At 38.4% G+C, this 22,408-nt stretch overlaps 1 long non-coding RNA gene across 5 annotated transcripts in view; it reads left to right on the top strand.

Annotated features, from left to right (window-relative positions):
- Positions 1 to 22,408, top strand: part of LOC131487729 (uncharacterized) — a 731,038-nt gene that overhangs the window by 267,784 nt on the left and 440,846 nt on the right. The gene's annotated exons all lie outside the window — the stretch shown is intronic.

Raw genomic sequence — 22,408 nt, 5'->3', positions numbered from 1 at the left:
ATTGAGGGAGAAGTTTACATTCTTGGGGAAGTTACACTTTGATGCAAGAATTTCTAGATCTGGAGTGGGGGAGCACCTGGGTAGCTGAGTCGATTGAGCGTCCGACTCTGGCTCAGGTCATGATCTCACAGTTCGTAGGTTCGAGCCCGTGTTGGGCTCTGTGCTGATGGCTCAGAGCCTAGAGCCTGCTTTGGATTCTGTGTCCCCCCTCTCTCTATGCCCCTCCCTCACTCATGCTTTGTCTCTTCCTGTCCCTCAAAAGTGAATAAAGATTTAAAAAAATTAAAAAAAAAAAGAATTTCTAGATCTGAGTGTCAGTCTGAACTGGTTCCAAAAAAGTGACAGCCAGTGTCCTCAAAGTCATCTCATGTTTCCATTAACTGGATGTTAACTAACCAGTTTGAGCATTAACTAGACATTCACTGGTGGATTCTAATTGTGAAGTAGTATACATCTAAGGCATATTTTCTTATTCCACTTCCACTCTTCCAGGCTCCATGCTAGGAGCCGCCTGGCAATTTGCTGACTTCTTGATGCTAATCAATCTTGAATACTTTTGACGAGAAAGACACACAGCATTTGTTAGTGCTGAAAGGGACCTTGGAAATCAGCCACTTCACCCCTCTTTATCTTACATCTTATGCTGAGAGGTAGGGACAGGAAGAAGTGATTTGTTCAGGGTACAAAGTGGAGTGTAGAACAGGTCAGAAGTGAAATCTTCTCATACTTTTTCCACTATATGTTTTCAGAGTTGCTTTTAAATTTGGGCTTGAAAGTCATAGTATCTTTATCCTGTAGGTTGTCATTTCTGATTTTCCTTTCATGCACTCAGTCCTTCTCTAAAGGATGTGGGCTTTGGGCATATTTTTCCAGGGACAGAGATGAATTGGCACTGAGCCCACTGTAATCATTTTTCTGTTACATCTGTTGAGCAAGACTGTACTTCTTTAAAGGTGTGCCCCTGGATAGAATCTATGTGCTTTCTTTTTTTGTGCCATCCAGAATGTTCGACATTCTTCCCAATGTTTCACACACTTTCTGTCTGGCTCTACTCCTGTGAATTTCTCAGCTAACACTTTAAACTCAAAAACCACTAAGTCATGGGCATCCTGTTTGGCACAGTTATGACTCTTCTGGTCTCTTGTTGAACATTAGTATGTAAAAAAAAAACCCTGAATATATAGTATGTTGGTATTATTCATTAATTTTTTGTAAATATTTATGGGAAACTCTTCTGGAGGTTTTTACATTTCATAAATTCATGCTGGGCATATTCTTTTCATAACACCCATCCCACTCACTAGCATCTTGGTAAAAACCCCAAACCAGCAGATTATACTGATTTATATCTTCTAATGAAACTTCATGGAAGTGAAAAGAAAAAGAAACTTTTTGGGGGGGTGTAAAAATAAGGATAACTCAAGAAACAGGTTATGTGCTATGCACTTTAGAAATTATGTTTCTAATCATTACAGTAAATTCCCAAATACTGTGTTATTTGGCTTTTGCCCGATGAAGCTCAGAACACCTGAGTTACTCCAGCAAACTCTCACAGGGAAGCATTAGCATGGCCAGGATTCTTACTCCTCCATCTGGCTTCACAGCACATGTTCTTTTTACAGCCTGTGGCCAGCCTGTACACTAAGGACACTCACATCATTTCTTCCACTGAATCCTCACAATAACCCTCTGGAACCGGTGTTTTAAGCCCATTTTACAGATAAGGAAACTAAAAGTGAGAGAGGTTAAGTAATCTGTCTAGGGTCACCCAGCAAAGAAGCAGCAGAACTGAGATTCAAATTCAAGCCCATGTTCTTCCTACATAACCATCTTCCTTTTAAATAATGAATGTGTTCATGGACTGTATTTGAGTCTCACTCAATTATACTGCCCACTCTCAGTTATTTGTTTAGAAGTTAAACTGTACCTATTATTATTATTATTATTATTATTATTATTTTAAGTTTATTTATTTTGAGGGGAGCAAGGGCAGAGAGAGAGAGAGAGAGAGAGAGAAAATCTCACACAGGCTCTGTGCAGTCAATGCAGAGCCCAATGCGGGGCTCGAGCTCATGAACCATGAGATCATGACCTGAACCAAAATTAAGAGTTGGGTGTTTTAACCAACTGAGTCACCCAGGGACCCCAATTATTTTTAATTTCAAAAGCAGTTAGCTATTTATATACTTTCAATTTATTTCTCTGATCTCCCCGAGTGGTGGGAAATCCATGAAGAACAAAGAAGCACTGTAGAGTTGTCTAGTCAGAAGAAAGGGCAACCAAGAAAAGATGTGACTGAAGTTTCCAGTTTTTTTCAAAGGTTGCCATATGGAGAAAAAGATTGACTTCTATTCTAAATGACTTAATAGATTAGAATTACGACAAATGAATGTAAACTACAAGGAAACTATTTTGGATGAAAATAAAGAAAAGCTCTCTAAAAGAGCTGTCTAAATATGGACTAGGCTATCTTGTCACATGGCAGTGTTCAGAAGCAGCATGACCACTTGGCCAGGTTGCTATAGCAGGGATCAGATGACATTTAAGGTTCTCGAGATTGGGAGACCGTCTGACACGGCTTTGCATTCCTATGTATTCGTCACTGGATGCTTGCCTGCTAATTCTGCAAAATCTGGAATGTGTTCCCTAACAGTTGGCACAAGTGGCTTAGAAAATTGAAGAGCCAGGAGGGCTGGATGTCTGTCTCAGTCTTCATCAACCCTGGGTGTGTCAGTCCACAAACCAAAGGAATGAGGTACATCAGTGCCAACTGTCATCAATGACCCTCTGTCAAAGTTCCAGACAGAGGGAGAGGGTGATACAATTTGCAGTGCTCCTTTTCATTCGTGTTTTCCTGTGTCTTGGTGTCATAATAATCAGAAAAGCAGCAAACAAACGAACAAACAAACAAACAAAATACACTCCCTGAGTATTGGTTTGAAAGGGCACAGAGTAGCTAAAACCTTAAGTTTTGAGCAAGGTTACCATTTGCAGCATTGATCGTTTTCTTTTTCATCTGACTGGCAATCACAGAACTATTATATATAAGAATGATAATAATGATAATATTATAATGATAATTTATTGGGAATTCACTGTATTTTAGATATTATTCCTAGTATCTTATAGATAAGCAAAATAAGGTATAAAAAGCTTGTACAGCAAGGTCACACAGCTCTAAAATAGTGGAACTAGGGTTCAAATCCAGGTCCATTTGATATCAGAGTATGTTTTCTTTTTTTTTTTATTTTTTTTTTATTTTAAAAAAATTTTTTTTTCAACGTTTTTTATTTATTTTTGGGACAGAGAGAGACAGAGCATGAACGGGGGAGGGGCAGAGAGAGAGGGAGACACAGAATCGGAAACAGGCTCCAGGCTCTGAGCCATCAGCCCAGAGCCTGACGCGGGGCTCGAACTCACGGACCGCGAGATCGTGACCTGGCTGAAGTCGGACGCTTAACCGACTGCGCCACCCAGGCGCCCCCAGAGTATGTTTTCTTATTTTTGTTGCTGGTATTTCCATCACCTATACTATTTCTTTAAAAAAGTTGTTTTTTTTAAATGTTTGCTTATATTTTAGAGAGAGAGAGAAAGAGAGAGAGAGACAAAGCATGAGCAGGGGAGGGCATAGAGAGGGGGAGACACGGAATCCAAAGAAGGCTCTAGGCTCTGAGCTGTCAATACAGAACCCAATGTGGGGCTTGAACCCATGAAGTATGAGATCATGACCTGAGCTGAAGTTCGATGGTTAACCAACTGAGCCACCCAGGTGCCCCTTTCACCTATGTTACTTGAATAGGACTTAATGACTATTTCACTATTGCTAGATTATAGTTCTTTGCAACCACATGGACAGACCATCTATAAATAGGACAGTGGGAGGAATACTACCCTTGGTCTAGATACGTTGTTTTCTTTTCACCTTAATTTCTTTGTCTTTAAGCAGAAAGGGTATCTTAGTTAGTGTTCCCTGAAAGCAGAGCCTGAGATAAGTACTTGGGTAAAAGCCTTTTTTTTTTTTTTTTTTTGGAGGTGAATTTAGGAAGCAGATGTCGAGAAGCAAGGAAGGAAGAAAAGCCAGTATAAGGGAACATTACTGAGGTCATTGCAGCAGGAGGCAGGGTTCAGTTCTCCTGAGCAGAATACCATATGTGGCCCAGTATCATCCACCTGAAAGATGGGAGACTAGTCCCATCCCCTGTTTGCTGAGGGTGCCACCCAGGGACTCTCCTTGCATGTTCAGTGAGCTGACCCCAGCGCAGAATGTGGAAAGGCAGGACATATGCTTCAGGTGGCAAACTGGCAGTACAAAAGAAGCATAAACTTTCACAGAACTGTATATCATAGTTGCAGCAAAAACCACTTGGTAGGCTTAAGAGACGTGATGTCTGTCACACAAAATTAGGATAGATGCTCTTTAAGGGGCTCCTGGGTAAGTGTCTGACCCTCGATTTCATCTTAGGTCATGATCTCACAGTTTGTGAGATTGAGCCCTTTGTTGGGCTCCATGCTGACAGCATGGGGCCTGCTTGGGATTCTTTCTCTCCCTCTCTCTGCCTCTCCCCTGTGCATGTGTGCACTCTCTCTCCCTCTCTCAAAATAAATAAATAAACTTAAAAAAATAGATGCTCTCGGGGCTCCTGGGTTGCTCCAACTTCAGCTCAGATCATGATCTCACTGTTGGTGAGTTCAAGCCCCACGATGAGCTCTGTGCTGACAGCTCAGAGCCTGGAGCCTGCTTCAGATTCTGTGTCTGTCTCTCTGCCCTTCCCATGCTCGCACTCTGTCTCTCTCAAATATAAAAAATAAAGCATAAAAATTTTAAATAAAAAAAGATGCTCTTTAAAATGTTTTTCAATATAAAATTTATAAATGCATGCAATTTTTGATCTAGAGTTATATGCAAACACCTAATATAACTCTATTTTTCAGTTAGGAGCCGTGGTCCAAAACATTTATCCAAATCCCGCCCTGAGTTAGTGGATGAACTGAGCCTCAACTTCACATCCCATGAATCCTGGTCACTGCAGCTCTTGGCCCACTTCCTATCTGATACTAATTAATGCATAATTAATGATTGTTGCCTTGTAGTGGGTCTGGAAGTTCTGAATATGGTTATCTCCACTGGCTTTGTAGAGCCTTTTCAGAAGGTATCCCAGCAGGATTGCCTTATCCATGTTGGCTAATTCCTCCTGAGACTCCAGGGTAAGAGGGATCAGGATGGTAATTAGGGAGAGCAATGCAGCTCCTTCCCCAGAACCGTGCATCTCTCATATTGCCTGTCGCTACCCCTTATAATCCTCTCAGCTGCCATTGCCGGTTGTATTTGCATACATCTATTGTACACAGCAAAGGCTGGGGAGTGATGAAGAGGGGTTGCCAGGATGTGAAATCCAATAAGGATACTGAGTTCCATCTTCTCAACTAAGGAGCATGGTAATTAAAACAGTATTTACAATGCAATAAAGGCAGAGCTAATTACTGGCAAATGAGATTGAGATGATGCTCTTTCCCAGTGAAACTAGACCGGGATCGGCCTTTACTATAAATCCTCCAACTGTCGTCTTTGTTAATTATGATCTTCATAATTCCCTTCTTGGCAATATTTCCCTAATTTATTGCTGCTCAATGGCAATGAATTAATGGAAACTGAGGTAGGAGTGATAGAGAGAGCTCAGGATAGCTGCTTGGGCCCTGGGTCACTAACATGGACATAAAGACTTGGAGAACAGGGCTATTGGTAATAATCATAAGGCAAAATGAGGGCATTCTTCTGAATAAGCAGCAAAACTTGATCCTTTGCTAAGTTGCGTGGGACTTTATATTTGATAACTGTTTCCAGACCACATACAGATGTGGCACATTAGCAGATGCCTATCCATTATCTTAATTATTAAAAATATATCCTGAGTTGGGCCTTTTGGCACAGTGTTTGAGCAATCAGTGCTATAGAAGCAGAATTGGAGTCACCATCCCTGTTCTAAGAGTGCTTAGTGTTCAAATTATTAATCTAGAGGTCAGCAGACTTTTTCTGTAAAAATATTTTTAGTAACTATTTTAGGTAGTAAATATTTTAGGCTTTGTGGGGCCACATACGATCTTTGTCACATATCCTTGTTCTCCTTCTCTTCTTCCTTTTTATTCTTAACAACTCTTTAAAGATATAAAACACATTCTCAGCCTCCAGGTCATATAAAAACAGGGCATGGCTGATTGTGAACTGGCAGGCCATAGTGTGTTGACCGTATAGTACGTTACATACTCTTATCCTTAGCCAAAAACCCCTACAGGTGCAGAACTAGATAATCAAGTAGTGATATCCTATCCATATACTCATGTAAAGGTTAAATTTGAGGATGAAGTAAGATGCAGAATTAAGGGAGGGTGAAAAAGAGTTAATTCTAGGACAGGGGTGAGCACTATTATCTTTTGTATGATGTTCCTTTCTAGGTTGACCCTTATTTTTTTTAGTTGTATTTAAAATCAAGAAATGTGATATATGTACCTTTGATTGAGAATTCTCATATTATTTTCCCTATTTACTCTCTTTACCCTCATTATTTATTGTTTATGGATAAATTTTTAGAAAATACAAAACGTACTTATTTCAATACCTGAGGTGATGCTGGTTTTCCACAACACCTTTTGTGTCAGAGGAGTGTGATGGTTTGAGGGATTGAGGGGCAAAGAAATAATCTGAAATCAGCATTTAACCATAAGCTTGGGACCAAAGGACAGTTCTATGGCAGTATTTACCAATAAAGGAATTGGTATCTTCATTTTTTTGTGGGACCATCTCTTGAACCACCTTTTGATTTCTGATCTCTTTCCTGTAAAGGATAGACCTCCAATCCATATGATAAAAGCAACACTTCTCACACCCCACTCACATATCCAAATCCCATCACTACTACTACCTGGGTGATGGACATTGGGCAGTATCTCCCAATGCATGGTTGAGAACCAATGAATTCTTCAGTTCTTAGGTGCTGGGGATGCTATATGAAAGGTTCTCATAGGTCATTGAGAATGTGGCTGCAGTGAGAAGACTTGAAATTGGTGGATGCAAAGCTCTGTGCTAATGATTATTCCCCTTCTTTAATACCATTCTGTATTATGGCTAGAGGACAATATTCTTGCTGCCAACCTTAGGACAAGAGTAGCATCCATTTTCTTATGTCTGTGTGCCCTATCATCCACACTGTCATATACTAGGTGAGCAAGGTTTGAAAACTCACATCATTGGTGGCCTGTCCAAAGCTTAGTCCAGTGTGATCCCAGTGGTGTACAGGTGGGAGAACTGCCAGAATCCATGGATGGCTTTCTCAGTGTGTGCAAAGAATGAGCAGATTACATTATGCTGATATATATTTTCAGTTTTATATTTCTGAAAGGTGATTGCATACCCAGAACTAGGTGAGTCACAGGTGGCTATTCTAGGGCATTTGAAATTCTATTTGTGCTTTTGTGTCTCTTGTTCATTGGGAGAGAGCAAATGTGGCTGCGCAATGAGCCTTATATTCTCCATTAGTTATGGCTCAAGGATAAGTGCGAATAAGAGATGGCCATTATGATTCAGTGTCAACAATAGCTCCTTATTTGAAAGTGTTACAGCATGATGTGTTGAAAGAGCATGTGTTTTAGAGTTAGAGAATTATACATTTGAATTCCTTACCTATCATTTGCTAGCAGAGGAACCCTAGGAAAATTACTCGACTTCCTTTAATCTCAGAGATTTTAAAGCTTTCTTGCAAGGCACAGGAGAAGATGATTCACTATGAGTTAAATGTCCAGCGTGAGGCCCAGGCTCTAATAGTTATGCAACACTCCACTGCTGTTGTTAACAATAAGTATAAATCAGATGACCGTATGCACAAGAGCAAGGCCTATTGATTACTCACTATTGACTGATGCTAACTAGTGATAAAATAGGCGTTATGTACATACCTAGGAGTGCAAAGTGAGGGTCACTCTCGTTTTCAGACTAGCATCCTTTTACATGTGACTTTCAGCACAGAGCTGTGTGAGGTGGTGTGGCATTGTAGGTGGGAGATACCTATCTGTGTTCTAATCCTAGGTTTGCCTCTTCCCAATTCTGGCTTTGGGGGGAAGTGTTTCAATCTTAATATAACTTTCCTCCTTCTCTGTAAAATAAACATATCTAAATAGATCTCCCTGGATAATTGTGAGGATTAAATGTGACAACTAATCATTGGCTGTGGCATCTAATTCATACCATATACTAATTACTCAGTACAAGTAGATTGTTTATACCTTCCTGTTTAGGGTTTGTCCTTGTGAGGATTTGCGATAGACATGTTTGTCTTTGACTCGATCCCTTGCTTCTCCATACTTTCTTCTTTCAGCGTATAGAACTTTTTGGTCTCTGAGGCATCCAGCAATAGTCCATTCCCATTAAGGTGAAGGTAATTTCTTACTTTTCTCTTTCTTTCCATTTGCCACGCAGCAGGTGAACCCTATCTCCGTTACTATTAAAGAGGTATTATACAGTTTATGATCACCAAAATAGTGACAATATATCAGGGTCAGGTATGAGAGGTCCCTTTGGCCATTTTGAGCCAATATTGAGTCCCTGGATAAGTCAGCCTCACGTGGGGGGTTGGACTGGAGTTGGCCACATACTAGGGGAGTCAATGAACCAGGGCCACAGTAAGACAACACATCAACCTGCACTGAAGTTGGCATAAGACAGATCTTGAACAATAAGGCAGAAGGAGATAAAGAAGAAAGTTGATTAGATCTGTGAATTTTATCAGGCTTATTATATTATTACAATTATATTATTTTACAAGTCTATAGTTTCTTATCTGAAACTCTGGGGATAATTGTGTTTTGGAATTCAAAAATGCTCCCAGTTTTAAAAGGTGCCACAGTACTTTTAGTGCATATTATATAAAACCCCCTGTGAGGGCTGGGGCAGCACTCCACTTACTGAACACACTATTACTTTCTCAGCAGAAATATGGATATATATTCACAACAAATTAGGGTAAATAAAGATTTAAAATAACCTAATGTCAGTCCAGGTCAGGTTTTTTCACCAAATTAGATAGTCAGGCTGTATTTTGACACCAAATGAATTAGGAAAATACTTCTGTTTTTCAGATGTTTTCGTGTTTTTGGCATTGCTAATAATGAATGGATGGTGAACCTGAATTAGAAAGCAGATAGAAAATTGTGGTTAAATATGAGTTAAGATAACAAAACTTCTCACATCCTTGCACCTGAGTTCATCTATCTGCCCAATAAATACTTATCAGGTGATGGAAACAATATGCCAGGCCGTGGATAAGACCGCAAACAAGATGGATGAAACCTCTGCTTATATGCCTCTTTTACCTCTTCCCTTCCTCTTTCTTTTCCTTTCTCTTAGGTAAGGAAACTGATCTCCTTCATCTGCTTGTACCTTTTCTGTGTGATATCCTGGGCTTATCCAGGAAGAAAAAGCCAGGATACATATATTTATTGTAGCATGTAGCAGAGTGTGATCTTTTCCTTTCCCATCTGACTCACCAGTGAAAATGTAAACACTTGAGAAAAGAGGGTTTTAGAGCCTGGATGCCTAGTCCAGGGCCTTGTACACAGTAAGTGCTCAGCAAATACTTGTCATATAAATACCTCTTCCTCTGGATGATTGAAACACCTTCATATCTCAATTTTATTGAATTATATGGGGACAAAAAGATAATTTAGTCAATCCCCCTTTTTTTCTGGCTCTCTGATTGATTGGCTATTTTTTCTTCTGAATTGTTAAGTTAGAACCAAGTAAAAATGTGTATTTTTAGCATCACTCACCAGCAGTGAGTTAATTTTATCTTTTTCACTTGTCTTAGCTCTACAACATTATTACCCTTTTGCACTATCAGATATTAAAATCATATTAATAATCAGGAACTGTATTAAACTGTCTAAAAGTTAAATAATATAGTAGCACATTTGAAGGTTAGTGGTACCCGTTGGGTGTAATTCACCAAGAACAAACTTAGCCCCTTGCTTCTCTGGAGATACAACAGACTGTATTGTTTTTTAGGAGATTAATTATCCTTATGATATCTTGGAATATGCAATAAAATCAATGTCATTTTGGCTGACTAGGCTTTTTAAGTTACAAATTAAAAGCTAAGATCATGGAATTGCCTGAGGCCGGGTATAAGGGCTGCTTACTTTAGAGGGAATGTCTTCTTGCCTTCCACATTTCCCTCTTGTTCTTTGATGTGGTTAGGATTAAGAATCTGTGAAGAAGCTCGGATGCTAAGTCTTGAGGTCTCACTTATCTGTATCTGACTGGCTATGCATCTTTGAGCACTTATTTGTATAGGACTTGATTTTTCTATTTATAATGGAGGAGAAACGTGTTTTACCTTTTCCTCTCCTGATAATACTGTGAAATTGAATGTGGTTATTTCCTGAGAATTTCTTTTCAACTCTTGAAAGGATAGATATGTCCATTCAGATGCAGAGTGGAGAGAATTCAGGGTCTGTTCTGATGCTCATTCATTATGCTGTATTAGGGGAGAGTCTTGATGTCTCTTTCCCCAGTTTAGGTAAGATTAATAAGGGAATAACAATTTTTATCCTCCATTTTGAGGGACTGTTATAACACACAACTGTCTGCAAAAGTATTTTGTAAAGTCAGTTAGTAAAAAAAAATAGTATCTATATTTTTTTTCTGATAATAAGATGGATTTACTTATGTCATTGCTGTTTATGGTTCACCCTCATACACTCAGACTGAGTCTGTTGACTGGTGGAAGCTGACTTTTTCACAAGTGAGGTGAATCTCTGAGTTGTCTTCAAATATGAAGACCACCTGGCTGGCCCCTATGAGAATTCAGATGGGCTTTAAGGACATCGGGTACACACTGTGTTTTTAAGGACACCAATCACATGTGTACTTGAACAAAGACCTGGTTAGCACACTTTCTGGGACTGCTTCTTGCAGCATGAATTGTAGTAGATGACACTAGGAATTGATGACCTAACTTTCCTTTTTGTGAGCTCAGAAGAGATTTTCCCATTAGGAGGCAGGGGTAGGATTGGCCTATGAGTCTCAGAAAGTAACTAAAGTTCTGAGACTTTGAAGTCAGTCTAACAGGTTGACTCAATAAAAAATAAATCAAGTAAAAAAAAATTAACAAGTCAAAATAAATTTGACTTGCATCAAGTCAAAATAAATTAACAAAATAAAGAAAGAAGATTTGGGGGAGAAGTCAAAGAGTCTTTCCAAAGATTTATTACTGTGAATCTTAGAATCATCTTGTATCTGTCTATAAAGCCCTAACTTACAGACTTGGATAAATTATCATACACCTAGTCAGAAAGGAGCCTTTTTTTCTGTCAAGATCAAGGTGGATTAGCTTAAATCTTCTGTGGTTTGCCGAAGCTCAACACTCTTTGAGATGTTGGTGAATCTGGAGGAGGGAGTTCTGTTTCTGGGATTTTCTCCGCCTAGTGTCTTTTTCACACATGATATCTGTGCTGTCTTATTTCACTCCAGGAAACTATTTGTGAGCCTGGACTTTATCAAAGATTTGGAGTTCCTTTGTGCATATTTTATAGGCTCTACTGGAATATGTTGTGTCCACTGGGCTAAGACTGGGATCCCCTCACTCTAACCATTATTGGCTCACTAAAAAACAAACAAATGAACAAAAAACAAAACAAAACAAAACAAAACACCTTTTTTTGTTACTCAGCAAAGCAAAAGAAAGTAACAGGAAATAAGAGTTTGTCAAAAGAAAAATTACATGGGACTTAGAAGGTGGAAGTGAAGTGGAAACCACTGCTCTCAGAAAGTTGTTATGGTTAGACAGTGACATGTAGATAAAGGGGTACCCTGAGCATCCCAGCTTGTCTTTCTAACTGCTGGCTCTGTTGGTAACTGTGGCCCCAGGCCCATCACCAGGCCACTGTCCGTGGGCCCACTGAGGAGCCAAGAGCTTCTCCCAGAAGTGATAATGTTCATCAATTCCAGCCATTCACTTTCTCAGCTTCTGCTACAATTGTCTAAAATCGAATTCCTGTACTACATCTTTGTTCTTGTATTCTTTAGAGTATCTTGATGGATACACAGCCTTGACTGTAATCTTGGCTTCTCTCTCTCCCCTAACTCCACTCATCTATCATTTCTGTCTCATCTTCCATTCCTTTTCTGGAGCATCAAAAACAATGTTTCCTCTTTGTTATGCCTAAAGAGCTTGTTGCTGCCTCAGACCTTCAGGGACTCTGTTTTTACTCCAAACCCATATCAAAGTATTGCTAAAATTTAATTGATTTCTTTCTTTAGAGAAATATGAACCTTAGATATTTATATTTCAGCATTTTACCTGTGGTCCCATGTATTTGGGGGCATGCATTGCCTTATGACTTTTCTTCATTTGTTTGCCTATGGATATTCCTGCTAGATTAGCATACAAGGCATTTCATAAGACTTATATGGTAGGTTGAAAATGGCTCCCCCCAAAGGTATGTCCACATTCTGTTCCCTTGAAACTGTAGATGCTATGCTACTGCATTTGGGGGCGAAAAGGGTCTTTGCAGATATGATTAAGTGGAGGATCTTGAGGTGAGGAGATCATCCTGGATTATCCAGGCGGGCCTTAAATATCATCACATATAGCCTCATAAGAGAAAAGCGGAGTGAGATTAGACCATCATATGAAGATGAGGCTTTGTGACAACTGAGGCAAACATTGGAATGATGTGGACACAAGACTAAGAATGCCAATAACCACCGGAATCTGGAAGAAGCAAGGAATAGCTTAGATTCTTCTCTAGAGCCTCAAGAGGGAATATGGTCCTGCTGACACCTTGACTTCAGTTCAGTGAACTGGTTTCCAAGTTCTGGCCTCAAGAATTGTGAGAAAATAAATTTATTCTGTTTTAAGGCACCAAGTTTGTAGTAATTTGTTACAAAAGCCATAGGAAATGAACCCACTCTAGTGTTGTTTTCTGTGAGTCAACTGCTTGTAAATCCTAAAGCCCGTCCTGCTCACCCACGCCTCTGTGCTCTCACATATGCAGTTCTTCTCCTCACTGGGCTGCCTTCTTCAAACGTGTTCATTTATATAACTTCTCTTTTCCCTTAACAATTCAGCAGAGATACTGCTGTCTCGGCGAAATTGTCACTGAATTTTGATTTGGCTTAGGTGCCCCTCCTTTGCCTTCCAAGGCCATCCGTATTTCTCTGTTAGACACCTCGTCATACTCTACCGTAATTATGATAGTTGACCTTTTCAACCATCCCCATTGAAAGCCCTTGAAGACAGGAACTATGTTCTCTGTGATTCTAGAATCTAACATTAGGCCTGGAATACATTAAAAACACAGCAAATGCTCGCTGAATGAAATAATATAAGAATAAATGAGACTGTGTATAGAGTGAAGGAAGCAACTCCTGTTGAATTTTTTGCTACTCGTAAATTGCTTCAGGAAAAAAAGATTTGCTAGAGCGGTGTATACTGTGAAGTTGAGGGATTTGTTTGAGATTGTAATCATCTCTGATTAAGCCAATCTTTCATTCACATGGATTATGAGAGATGACTGAGAATGAGCTTGCTCCAAGGATTGATTCACTCTTCAGTGTATTATTCCACTTACCAAACATACAGTGTACATCTAATGTGTGAAAGACACTGTTGGAAAAAAAAAAAAAGTGAGTGAAAAAATGATTCTTATCATTCATGAGTTTATATGGTAAGGAAATACAGTCTCTTTTGAGGTAACTATGGTAAAATGCTATTTGTTACATGTGATATAGTAGTTCATTGAAAAGAATGAGAATTCATTGTAAAGGAAATAGTTTTATAGCTGATTTTGAAGAATGAACTAATAGAGAAATAGAAACCAACCAGTAGGCAAAACACATATGGAAGGGCATGCAAATGAACAATGCCAAGCATTTTCTGGAAATGGCAAGTAGCACAGTCTTCTGGATTATATCTTTCAAAATAGGAGACTGGCTGAGGACAATGTTGCAAAGATGGCCTGGGTTAGGTTATGGGAGACACTGAATATTAAATTAAAGAATTTGGATTTTACACTATAAGGTTATAGGACTTATCAAAAGCCCTTGATGAAAGAAGCAACATTAGCAGAATCATGCTTTAAGGTTCTTTGATCTATTAGAAGGGGCAGAAATTGTGTCAGATGGCAAGAATGGGAGGCTAGGAGGTCCGTAAAGAGATCTTTACAGAAAAGTGCAGGTAAAAAAGGATAAATGAACAGAAAGGATAGGGGACGAGGGAAAGGAATGGAGAAAGGTTATAGGATTTGCTGTTTTGACAGTGAGCATGAAGGAGATGCTGTAAGATAAATGTGGTATTTTGATTGTATGATATTGGTGATTGTTCAAGTCCTGAAGAGAAATAAAGAAGCAAAAGATAAAGATGAGTATAAAAGATAATATTGTATACAATATTGATAAAAGATCAGTCAAACCCAATAAAATTCAGTGCAATGGACCTGAAGTGACAATTAAAGCCAGTTTCAGACTCATATATTGATCAGCCTTCTTATGCTATTTTCCAGAGGATCCCTGACTGAACTCTGCATTGGCAGCAGAAGCCTGCACTGTATCATAATACTCATTCTTCTTGACTAGGAAGCCTTAAAACCAGGCTTAGCGTCTTCCCAGCTGTGTTGTAAAGAAGCATTGGTTGTAGCCTTTCTACTAACCGCTATTAGTGGCTCCTCCATTGGGAATAACACAATTTTAAAGCCCAGGATGTATCCTTCTCAAACTCAGAGTATCCTCACCATCCACTCATCTTGGGTTTGACATGGAAATCCTCTTTTGCATAAGTCTCGTCCCCTTTGGTCCATGAAGTTTTAACTCTTCACTCTTGACATTAACTGGAGCACCTCCCTAAGTCTCCCACTGCCTTACACTTAGTTAACTGCCCTATGCATTATTCGACTTATGAGATGTTATCATTTGGACCAGAGGATTTTTGAGGTTCCATTGTTTCTTTTCTTGCATTAATCTCTGACTACAGTCTCTTTTGGAATGATTCTTATATATTCAGTATCCAGCTTACAATTGTATTGTGACAATCAGGAGAGAAACAAAAGCTAAAAGCACAAGGTGACTAAATTGCTTAAGAAGGGCGAGTCAATACACTTATTTTGCATGCTAGCTTTAGTAAAATGGAAGTGACATTTTGGAGCATTGGGTTGAGAAGCATTTCTGAACTCAGTGGAAAAGAGTACCATAATTGATTAACTATGTGTTCCTTGTGAACATGAAGACAGAAAGATAACATTCATGTAGAAACATGCCATTCTTGTCTTAGAAAGCTAAGGGTGGACAGAAGTCTGAAAGAACCTTGGGAGGCTTCTTTGTTAATAGGTATGATGGTTAAATTGTATGTCAACTTGGCTAAGCTCTGGTGCCCAGTTGTTTGGTCAAAACATTGTCCAGATATTTGTCAAAGCCTTGTCCAGATATTGGTGTGAATATGTTTTATAAATGTCATTAACATCTATAATAAGTTGAATTTGAGTAGATTACTCTCAGTAATGTGAGTTGGTTTCATCCAATCAGTTGAAGACCTTAAGAGCAAACATTAGGTTCTCTCAGAGAAGAAATTTTGTGTTAAATCAGAACATAAAAATCCTGCGTGAATTTCCAGCCTGCTAGCCTGACCTACAAATTTCAGACTCAAGACTTAAACAGCAACTCCTTGTCTGAGTTTTTAGCCTGATGGTCTACCCTATGGGTTTCAGATTTGCTAGTTTTCACATTTGCATGAGTCAATTCCTTAATAATTTTTTTATCTCACACACACACACACACACACACACACACACACACACACACACACACACAGATATACCGCATTGGTTCTGTTTCTCTGGAGAACCCTGAGTAATAGAAGAGGGGTCCATCCTTAAAGAGGAAATCAGGCTAGAGTATGATATGTCTAATACCAGCTATTCCTTTAATAAACTAAAATGTTATATCTGCTACTAGTTTAGACAATGCAAGAAAATTAGCACTTACTATCTAAGAAGCAGCTACATTAAGGGATAAAAGTTCTCCTTCAGATCCCTTGAAACTCAGATGATACCCTGTTTTGGGGAAATAGAATTTATTGAGCCACAGTGGACCTTGGTTCTGCAAAGTACTTCTTGCTGGTGTCCATGCATCCCGCACCAGTAACGCTAGTGATAAAGTTCAGAGGTGTTGATTAGATGAAATATGACAGATAGCAGACTTCCTTTCCCTCCATATTATGCATTCCAAAAGACTTAAATGCCACTTGGATTTCCCAGCCAAGTTTGCCAGTTTCTGTTACTCAACCATATTGTTTCCATGTGACCTGCAACAGCTGTTCTTTCACCAATTATGCCATTTCTTCCTGATAAATTAAAAACAGTTCTAATTAAATGGTATAATGAAACTATCAATCTATGTTACTGAGGCAGAACTGTAATGTAATTAGTTATTGATACCACGAAGCATAGCTTTGTTAGGATGAGAGTAGGATGGGTAGCTGGCTCTAGCATTCTCACAAGGCACGTAGTCATTGTTGGAGATATATAAGTTATTCAACTGGTTGTTTTCCCAAAGAACATTTGCTATGTCAATGTGGTCCATGGGAGCAGTATAATAATGCTTTTAAATAGGATGCAATAGTTCTCAGTCCTCCCAATGAGTCCTACAGGGACAGAATAGTTATTTTCCTTGGATAGCCTTAGTAATAAATAATTTTCAAGGAAAGAACAATTGATTTGAGGGATGAATAGAAATTATGGAAGTACAATGAGAACTTCTCATTTGGATACAATTTTTATTCTAGGGAAATGGCAATCGTGTGAGCTACTTGATAACTGGGACTATCTCCTATTACTCATTTTGTGCATTTCATCTTTGCTACCCACTGTACATGGAAAGTCATCAGTAATTGCTCACACAATGTGTGCCTTTAGTGTTTAGAGTGATTGTATTAGGCAGCCCCATTTCATCTTCCTTAGAACTGTATTAAAATGAATCACCAGCAATAAAAACTACCTGTAAACACCCCTTCTTTTAATAACTCAAAAACAGATGCACCAAAAGGATAAACATGAAAAAAAGAAGTGAAAAATCTATTAGCCAACTAATATTGGGTCACCATGTTGCCTGGACTATGTGGCAAATGCTAGTGTTTTAAATATTTGCTTTTTGACTCTCCCTCTTAGAATCTTAGTAACAGTGTTAACGTGTCAACATAAATGAGATTAACTTTTTTTTACATACACGTGTAATATTGTATGATTAATTATTTATTTGTTCAGCAACTATAAAAGTGTTTTGCACTGCAAACAACATGTAGTTTAGCCAGAAAAGGAATTTATAAAAGGTTACTTGTAACTTATGACTTTCCAGGAGGGTATGAGAACTAGTTTCTTGAATCACCAACCAATTGAGGGACTAAGAGAACTCTTAGTCCCACTAAAGGACCTTTAGCAGGGAAAATGCCACCTCATCATCACTCAGCCTCTGATGCTCTATGATTGGATGCCAGGAGCTCTGCCACTGTTATCTGTAAGGAACCAAGTGTCTCTCTCACCACAGTTGCCAGAATATCAATTCCTACGTGCTCAGAAGTGTGTCATCTCCTTTGGAACCCAGCTGTGCTCAGGTACATGTGAGTGGCAGAATCCACGTCACATATCTGTACCCTGGTAGCAGTGAAACCTGGTAATGCAAGTTCCCTAGCTCTACCTTGGAATGGCAAGACTCCTAAAAGTAGAAAATGACCAAAATATAAGGAAAGTGCACAAGCCATGTTGCCGATCCACAAATGATGCATTGGTCACTGCACAAAGGCAGTCCAGATGGATGATTTGTACACACTGTTAGAGGCTTATGGGCTGTTGAAATGTTTGAACTATTTTCAAATAAAAGGCAACATTCACTAATCTATAAATCATAGCTTCATCGAGCTATTTATAGTCGTCCCAGATGAGTGCAAGTCTGGATTTTTATTGTAATGAATGTGGGACAAAATGACCAAATCAATAAGAAATTTCTGATATTGTACGATACAAGAGACACACGTAGACATTGTCTGACTTTTAGTGACACTTTCTTTGTGAACGAATTTATAAACTCTAAAGAAAAATAGCTGAATATATGACATTGGTTTGGAAGGGATTAATTTATTAAGGAGTTTGAAAAGAACTTTATCTGTATGACTTAGAAAGACTTCCAAGACTATAGATGCTGGAGAGGCTATGGAGAAACGGGAACCCTCTTACACTGTTGGTGGGAATGCAAACTGGTGCAGCCGCTCTGGAAAACAGTGTGGAGTTTCCTCAAAAAATTAAAAATAGACCTACCCTATGACCCAGCAATAGGACTGCTAGGAATTTACCCAGGGGATACAGGAGTGCTGATGCATAGGGGCACTTGTACCCCAATGTTTATAGCAGCACTCTCAACAATAGCCAAATTATGGAAAGAGCCAAAATGTCCATCAACTGATGAATGGAGAAAGAAATTGTGGTTTATATACACAATGGAATATGACGTGGCAGTGAGGAAGAATGAAATATGGCCCTTTGTAGCAACGTGGATGGAACTGGAGAGTGTTATGTTAAGTGAAATAAGTCATACAGTGAAAGACAGATACCATATGTTTTCACTCTTATGTGGATCCTGAGATACTTAACAGAAGTCCATGGGGGAGGGGAAGAAAAAAAAGAGGTTAGAGACGGAGACAGCCAAAGCATAAGAGACTCTTAAAAACTGAGAACAAAGTGAGGATTGATGGGGGGTGGGAGGGAGGGGAGGGTGGGTGATGGGTATTGAGGAGGGCACCTTTTGGGATGAGTATTGGGGGTTGTATGGAAACCAATTTGACAATAAATTTCAATTAAAAACAAAAGAAAGACTTCCAAGGGCAAGGCAAGGATGACCAGTTGTTGATCTTGGATATATTTCATAGAGAGAAAAGTTCAATTTCTAATAGTGAGATCTACTGAAGAAAACAAAGATTTACCCCTAAAGATATTTCAGGGTATATCATGAAGTCTATAGAAGAATATGGTATAGGATAGAAAGCTTTTGTTGCAAGTTTTTCTATTTGAAAGAGTTTCAAAGTTCAGTTCTAGAAGATTGCTTGGAGGCAGAGAGATCAGCAAAATCAGAGTGCTTTATTCTAATTTATGCTAATTTCTTCCACCTGACCTCAACTTTATGCTAATTTTCTTCCATATAACCTCAAAGACATTTTTCCTATTTCCTGGGAAAGTTTGAAATATTAAACAATTTTTTTCCCTCCCCCTTCTGATAATTCCATCCTTCTGAACTTTCTTCTTATTCAAACAGCTAGGGCGTCCTAGGCCATTGCCTCTGGAGAAGGATGTAGCAAGCCAGAAAGAAAAAAAAATAGCCTGCCAATCTCTTCTTGGCATTGGTTTACAGCCTAAAGCACTTAAGAGAATTGAGAGGGCTCCAAGCCCACAAAAAAATGTTTGGAGAAACATAATGAGACAGAGGAAAAGTGCTCTACCTCCCCTGCTGACTCCGCACATTCCATAGTCCCATCCTTCCTATTACCGTGACCATCTTTTCTAGAATAGAAACTAAGCTGAACTCTTTGAAGCAGCAGATGCCCAGATGCTTGTTGAGTCAAACCCGATGGGGTCTTTCCAAAGCCTCAGAGAGTACCCCAAAGTGAACTAGAAGCTGAATGGTTTCTCTAACACCAAGCATTGCACTAAAGCAGCAAAGACTGTACCTACAGGGTTCCTGTAAATGGAAGAGAGGCATATCTCTCTGTAGCTACTTGTGTGGACCTACAACCAGAGACAAAAAGGATGATGGATTTATCAATCAATGCCTACATGGAGAAATGACAGCAAGGGACAGAATCCATCACCTTGACTCATGCAGCCTATATAAACCCTATCTGGAACTTGAAAGCTTCCCCAGGGAGAAAAAAGAAGAAACATCAAATTGACTGAGGATTTCAAGATATTATCCAGTTCTTGAAAGATAAATTATGTTAATGTAGAAAAACAGAGAGTTTCTTTTGTATGCCTGGACTGTGGACTGGGATACCACCTAAATAGAAAAATAGAGGAAGTTTTGTTTATTTTTTATTAGAATGAATTTAAAATGCAGTCATTTTGTTGAACACAAATGTATCTACCTGCCATTTATAGAGCTGAGGATTCTGCTTGGATAATATTATGTATTTATTCCTTTACTCTTTATATTTTACTGGGGGATATGTGATTTTATATTTATTTATATGAATGGGAGAAAACTCAAAGGAAATTTTTTTAAAACATTTTTTAATAATTGTATTAGAAAAACTCCCAAAACTTTTGCATAGGTTTTATTTTTATTTTATTTATTTATTCATTTATTTATTTACTTATTTGAGGTATAGCTGGCAGTAAAGTGTTCTTTATAACTAACTACTCATTGACTAACATTTTAGGATCTCCTATTTGTCTAGCGCTATTATTGGCCTCTTGTTTTATACTTTATTTGAATAATTCCATTATACCTGGATCTAATAATTTCTTTTTGAATGTGAGCAAGGTAAAATAATAAATACCGCCACATTTTCTAGTAGAAAAGTATAGACTTGAAGATATCCATGTATTAAACTATTTATGTATTTTAGAACTAGGTTTGAATGAAACCAATGAACAAGGTAGAACATGTTCCTCACCTCCCACTAATTTTGACTATTTTAATCTAGGATAAATACTAGATTTGAAAGGAATACTTCTTTTGTCCACATGATGTCTTTTGATCCCATGTCAGAAGTCTTTCCAGGACTCACTCTTAATTCTGTCTTTCGTTCTTTGAAAATTTAGAGAACTTTTACTAATCTCTCTCTCTTCTTTCTCTCCCTTCAGCCTTTTCTCTTCTTCTTTTAGGTTTTTTTCTGTCTAGATTTCAATTTTCCTACCACAAAAACAAACAAACCAGAAACTCTTTGATTTCCTTTTACAACTTGCTGGGGGAAAACCACTTTTTATTTGAAAATTGTCTACTCTTATCCTCCTACCTTTCTCTTACGTCCTAATTAAGCAAGAAGAGTGATAAAATAAATTCCATGATGTCACTGACTGCATAAAGCACTGAGATCTGGGAAAGCAGACCAATTTTCCATCTTTCCATAGAAGTAATCTGCTCTAATTTTCCTTCTATTCTTAACTTTATCAGAAGCTTTTATAGATATTAGTTCAGTTGATGAATGAGGTTATATGTATGAATGAATGAATGAGTGTCTATGGAGAACCAATTTCTTCACTGAAATCTGAGTTGAGCTACAATTCTTTATTTACTTTTATGAGTTCCTTATAACACATTCTCCTTTAACAAGTGAAAAAAAGCTTTCTGTTTCCATCCAGGTTTATTCTGCTTTTAAAAAATACACTTAAACATTTTTTTTTCATGTTTCTAATATTTATGGAAGGCTCAGTATCTACAAGCTACCAAGTTATGTCATGTCTGAGATATAAGGATAAAGAAGATCCCTCCCCTCAAGGAGTCTGCATTCTTGTAGAAGAGATAAGACTTATACACATGTAATGCTACTAAAAGTAGCAAATGATAAATTCCATGAGAGAGGTGCAGATAAATTGCTATGGGTGTGACAGGCTATGGAGATTACAGAACATAACAAGGTTTTAAAAATAGATATAAAGTGTTCCCTTCAAAACATAAATGCTTTAAAACAGTGTGTATATTTGAACAGTATGCCTCTTGAATATATCTGACTACATTGTTATTAATTTTTTTGCTCTAGTTTTCAAAGATAGTCTCTTACTTCCTTTGATACAAAGTTTGTTTTTTCATTTGGGAAAGGCTCTGCCATATTTGCCCATGGCAATGATGCCTGGAAATATCATTGTACTCTGCCTGGGGGTGGGGGGTACCATTTTGATGTGCTGGAGGAGTCTGATCTCCACCAGAACATGGAATGCAGTAATAAAAAGGGGTGTTTTATGTGTAAGGTATTCATTAAGCTTGATGAGGACAGGTGGGGAAATAACTTTTTATTGTATTGAACCACAAATCTCTTTTCCAAGGGCAACCACCTCATGAGAGAACTTTTATAATCCAGGTGTAAGGTTTTCTTTTCTGATGTTCACCAAAATTTTAGTTTCTATTTGCTTGTTGAACTTGAGGAATTTGAACAACTTTTGGCATTTATAAACTCATGGCACAGAAAGGTATTTGAAACTTACAGAAGGAAGGGCTTTTCTAACAGGAGACAAATGGGATGATTTGTTGTAATACACCATGTGTTCTTGGTTGGCCTAATAAGTCCGAGTATGTTGACTCCCTGTGGTTTATACCAAAAAGGAATTTATTTTGAAGCAAAAGAAACAAAAGGAGGGCATTGGGACTAAAACTCAAATTTGGTTTCAA

This window comes from Neofelis nebulosa, chromosome 10, assembly GCF_028018385.1.
Source record: "Neofelis nebulosa isolate mNeoNeb1 chromosome 10, mNeoNeb1.pri, whole genome shotgun sequence".
In the NCBI taxonomy this organism is placed as follows: Eukaryota; Metazoa; Chordata; class Mammalia; order Carnivora; family Felidae; genus Neofelis; species Neofelis nebulosa.
Note: the sequence above shows the minus strand (reverse complement) of the source record. Positions and strands in the feature narration are given on the sequence as shown.